This window comes from Lontra canadensis, unplaced genomic scaffold (assembly GCF_010015895.1).
Source record: "Lontra canadensis isolate GAN:19392208 unplaced genomic scaffold, GSC_riverotter_1.0 scaffold29, whole genome shotgun sequence".
Classification (NCBI taxonomy): Eukaryota; Metazoa; Chordata; class Mammalia; order Carnivora; family Mustelidae; genus Lontra; species Lontra canadensis.
The window spans coordinates 20819916-20825766 of NW_022631023.1; the positions used below are offsets into that span (position 1 = coordinate 20819916).

Sequence of the window (5851 nt, forward strand, 5' to 3'; positions counted from 1 at the left end):
AAAGTCTGGATGACAGTACATCTATTTACAACACAGTTTACTAAATATATTAAGCTCATTGTTAAGAACTGCTTAGAAAAAAAAAAAAAGATTCTTTTCAAAAGATTACTGCTCATTGATAATGTACCTGGCCACACAAGATCACTGATGGAAATGTACAAGACTAATGTTGTTTTCATACCTACTAACACAATATTCATTCTGCAACCCAAGGAGCCAGGAGTCATTTTGACTTGCTGTATGATTATTTAAGAAATGCATATCATAAAGCTCTAGCTGCTAGAAATAATTTCACTGATGGGTTTAGGCAAAGTACATTTAAAACTTGTGGAAAGGATTCACCATTAAAATGTCATGTGTTTCATGTGTAGAGATGTAATATCAACATTAACAAGAGCTTGGAAAAAGTTGATTCCCATCTACATGGATGACTTTGAGTGGTTCAAGACTTGCATAGAGGAAGTAACCACTGATGTTATGGAAATAGCAAGAAGCTAGAATTAGAAGTGGAGCATAAAGATGAAATTGCTGCAATTTCATGATAAACCTTGAAAAAATGAGGAGTTGCTTCTTATGGATGAGGAAAGAAAGCAGTTTCTTGAGATAGAATCTATTCCTAATGAAGATGCAGTGAAGAATGTTGAAATGTTGACAAGGATTTAGAATTCTTCATAAACTTAGTTGATAAAGCAGTGGCAGGGTTTGAGAGGAAGGACTCTAGTTTAAAAAAAAAAAAAGATCTGTTGTGGATAAATTGTTATCAAACAGTATTATATGCTACAGAGAAATTATTTGTAAAACAATCAATGGATGTGGCAAACTTCCTTGTTGTCTTATTTTAAGAAATTGCTTCATCTATCCTCAAGTTCAGCAGTCACTGTCTTGATGAGTCAGCAGCCATCACCATTAGGGCAAGACCCTCCACTTTCAAAAAGACTATGACCCTGGGCACCAGGATGATTCAGTCAGTTAAGCGTCTGCCTTCAGCTCCAGTCATGATCCTGGGGTCCTGGGATCAAGCCCCACATGGGGTTCCCTGCTCAGCCCTGCATTGGGTTCCCTGCTCAGTGGGGAGCCTGCTTCTCCCTCTGCCTTTACTGTTCCCACCTTTCATTTTATCAAATAAATAGATAAAAATCTTTAAAAAAATTGATTATGACTCAATTAAAGCTCAAATGATGGTTAGCACTTTTAACAAGAAATTATTTTTAATTAAGAAATGTATATTATTTATTAAGACATAATGCTATGCATGCTGAATGGATTACAGTACTATATAAACATAACTTTTACATGTGCGGGGAAACAAAAAAAAATATTTTTTTCATTTGACTCACTTTCTTATATTTGCTTTATTAGAGTGGTCCAGAACTAATCCCATAATATCTTCAAAGTATGTGTGTATGTCACTCAAAAATATGTCTCTTTGGCATAAAGATTATGCTGAATAGATTATTTTAAGAAAGAGCAGACACACAAAAATTCTGAATATAATCCATGATTTCTTTATTTGAGGGAAATTTTTATTTATAAGGGAAATCTCCACTTCTGAAGGTGTCTCTCTCTGTACCGGGTAGATAAGAATGACTTAATCATAAGAAATTTATCAGTGGAGAAGACACTTGACAAATCTATCAAATCTTACCCTTGTTTACCACACTTTGCCCTATCACCTTCCCGCAAATAGCCTTACTTACCCAGGAGCCCCAAATCTCTTTTCTTTAGTTGACAATAATATATAAGTCTAAGATCTAAACACCCTTTAGAATTACACATCTCCGAGTTTCTCTCATGCATATATAAGATATACATGTTAACTCAGTTGTTTGTTTTTCTCTTTTAATCTCTTGTAACAGAGACCCAGGCAAGAACCTAGAAGGATAAAAGGAAAAATTTCTTTTTTTTTCTTTTTTCCCTTTACAACATCCAATTACTTTGAGAAAGTTGTTTTCTTTCACATTGTTAAACAAAATTCAACTGAGTAAATTTGAAGATTTAATTGACTGTATTCAACAATTTACAAACAAAAGAGTATCCAGTCTAGGAAGTAGAAAGAGGTTCCAAGAACCTGTACAAAGTATGTTTTTAAAGCAGAAGGTGGGTGGGGCAGGGAGTCATAAAGAAAGGATTATATCAAGTAAGGTCACCTTCTTTGGGGGAAGGGATGTCTATCAGACAGATTACCCCACCAGTGCAGATCAGATAATTTCAGAAAAAGTCACATCCTTAGGAATGGCTGAAATTGGGCACATGGGTGGCTCAGTTGTTAAGCATCTGCCTTCGGCTCACCTCATGATCCCAGGGTCCTGGGATAGAGCCCTGCATTGGGCTTTCTGCTTAGTGGGAAGCCTGCTTCTCCCTCTCTCACTCCCCTTGCTTGTGTTTCTCCTCCCCCTGTGTCTGTTTCTGTCAAATAAATAAATAAAATCTTTAAAAAAAAAAAAAAAAAAAAAAGGAATGGCTGACATTGCAGCCAAGCCTTGGTTTGCTGAGGTCAGGGCAAGAGGTTCTATTCTCACCCTGTTGTTTCTTTTTTGATGAGATGCTCTGAGTTGCTTTTTTTCTTTCCAAATTTTTATTTTTTATTTCTTCATAAGTTGCTCAAATAACAATGATTGACTAAGTTCAATAGAACAATTGTACACACTATTCACATTGGCCAAGTTAGAGAAAGGCACCTCATATGAACAGACTCATGGACCTTAACAATTTTATGTCATTCTGAATTGACTGGTAGGAAAGCCACACATTCTTTAAAGTTCTCTTGCTATGAAATCTTTCCTTAATTTCTAATAAACATTTTTTGTTAATTTATTAGAGTTATTGTTAAGCATTTCAGAATTTTATAAGCCAGTTATGATTTATTTCTCTAGAAGACATTTATTGGGGGGGGGATGAGAGAATACAATGTTCTTTACTTTCTAAAATTCAAAAAGGCAAAACTACAAGGTGTGCTTTCTCAGGATCTTGACAGTTCTTGTAAACTGTGAAAACTAATTTTTTTTCTTTTGTTATTTGCTTCATAAGAACTCAAATACTTAGATTGTCAATAACAGTCTTTAAAAAAAAAGAAAAAGCAATAGACTGATGCTAACGTTAAGTGGAAATGATGACATATATTTGAAATATATCATAAATAAACTAATCTTTCCCACACATAGATTAAACAAAGATGAATGAAGGAGCAGAAATTATGGAGAATTATCAGAGATTACTATAAATAAGAAAAAGGGAAAAGTGGGCATTCGATGACCGCATTATGCAGTAAGAGAGAAGATATTCCTCTCTTCTGGAGTTTTACTGGGAAATTTATCAGTGACCTTCAAAAATCCTTTCAGATATCATGTAGATTGAACTTATATGAATGCAAAGAACTGCACATTTTATGGCCATCTAAGAATGTCACTTCTGATTCTCTCTTTCCTAAGAAGGGCACATGAAGAGATGAGCACTAGGTGTTATATGCAACTGATGAATTACTGAACTCTATATCTGAAATTAATGATGTTTTATATTTTGGCTAATTGAATTAATTTAAAAAAAAAAAGAAAAAGATTCTCTCATTCTTCCTCTAATCTGCTTCTCTCTCTCTCTCTCCAAGAAAAATAAAATTAAATAGCAATTATCTACTATAAATAAATAAATAATGAATAAATGGTATACGTACTCTTCACTAAATTCCAACTTAGAAAAATATTTTTATTTTCTGTAATAATGGTGAACTAAAACTCAGTAAATTTGTTTCCTTGACCATTAAAATTGGTTGATAATACTAGAATTAGGATGCAAACTAAAAATTAACAGTATATTTAAAAGAACACTGTAAATTAAAAAGCATGTTCCTGCTTAGTTATTTAATAATTATAGGAGAGGAAAGTAATTTTCTCTCTATCCTTCTGAATGCTTGGCTGAGATTCTTATAATAAAAGACAGATTAGCAAGAGAAAGAGAGGTTTGTTAACATGTATATCTCATGTATACATGGGAAATACCCACAGAAAAATGTGTAACTCTCTGAGGTTTTCTAAACCACCAGCTTAAATACCATATTTAAGAGAGCAGGTGGCGGCTCAGGTGGGACAGTTGCCAGGGATTCTGGGGCATGTGGATGGAGCAGGTATCCTGGCTGTTCTCCTGGACCCTGAGCAGAGTCCCCTGGCTCTCCTACCTCTTAAGTGGAGAGATGTCTGACAGACCCAGATCATGGAAGAGAAAGTGCGAGAGGTTATGATTTGATTAAATCTAGGACCCAGAGAAGCCCAATACTTTAGAAGAACTTGAAGTGATAATGGAAAGAAGTATGGAGTTTCAGGAATTGACTATTTGGCTATTACCAGATTCAGGTCAACAGTACCTCATGCTCTTTGGCAACCCTTAGTAGACTGTGCTTAAGAGTAAAACCTCAGTGGTTTTTTACCATTTAAAGATAAGCTGGGGGGCACCTGGGTGGCTCAATTGGTTAAACAACTGCCTTCAGCTCAGGTCATGATCCTGGAGTCCTGGGATTAAGCACACATCAGGCTCCCTGCTAAGTAGGGTGTCTACTTCTCCCTCTGACTCTCCCCTCTCATGCTCTCTCTCTCTCTCATTCTCTATCTCTCTCAAATAAATAAATAAAAATATTTTAAAAAATTTTAAAAAGCTAAGTTGGAAATCTGCATTTCTGAAAGAATCCACTCAGCAGAGGAAGACATCAACAGGTAGATAAATGACAGAGGGAGTGGCACTGCAATGGAAAACCCGTTTATGAGAAATCATGGACTAGTGTATCCTTGAACCTAATAGCTCTATTAAGAACCACTTAACTTTAATTGTTTGATATATTTGTTTAAATTATTTGTAAAATATAAGATTCATGTTTAATAGGTGATTTGTATCCCAAAGTATTTTCTTAACAGATGATTTCCAAGCAAGATTTAATTATAGGTATTACCTGTTTGGTTCAGTTATAACATTCTCAGGATTTGTAACACTTAAATTACCAGACAGAAAAAATATTTTCCAGTTATTATGTGTCCGATGAGTTGTTATTTTTCTGACACATCTTCTGATACAATTACTTTCTATGTCAAATATTTACTGTGCTCAAATGTATTCAGTTTAAATCATTACTCTGTAAGCAAGAGATGATTCCTATAATAAATGCATACATACATACCATATTCAGCTAAAGACAAAAGAGAAAAGGATGTCCTCATCAGGAAAAGTAAGGTAAAAAAGAGTAAGTTTTGCTATGCAGGCTTTTCTATGCCTTTTCTATTGATAAGGGTCTCATGTGATTTAGAGCCATCTTTCTCCCCCTGTTACAGTTTACAAAGACACATCCTCTATAAATATAAATTTTCGGTATAAAAGGGATAATGATGTCTACTCTTATTTCAGAGCTTCTCCTGTGTCTACTGTTTCTCGGATCAGTTCAAAATAATCCTTATACCAAAGAGGTATATTTTGGAATGGAACATTCTACTACCCTTCATAATATTAACATTTAGGTAAAGAAAAATATAGCTATTCTTTACAAAATATTGGAAAGAATTATCAAAATATACTCACAGAGCAAGGAGATAGCAACCTCTGTGCATAACCCTTAAGAAAATCCACAAAACTTTAAAAACCACTGTACAATTTTGCAAAATAAGAAATGACATAAGCAACATGAATTAGGAAAATTCAAAGGTGATTTTTATTAAAAAATATTTTCTCAATTGAATGTAAATTGAGATCCGCAAAATCATGAAAATAAAAGTGTTATCAAATTTCAAAGGTTTTATTAAAAAATTCAAAGATTTCATAAAATTGTATTTGTTTGTTCAGGCTCTAACTAGAAGCAGCATATGACAACTGCTTATTG

The 5851-nt window shown here is 34.1% G+C and overlaps 1 pseudogene; it reads left to right on the forward strand.

The window, feature by feature from the left end:
• Positions 1–4108: 4108 nt before the first annotated feature.
• LOC116872364 lies at positions 4109–4819 on the forward strand (annotated as a pseudogene).
• Positions 4820–5851: the final 1032 nt, after the last annotated feature.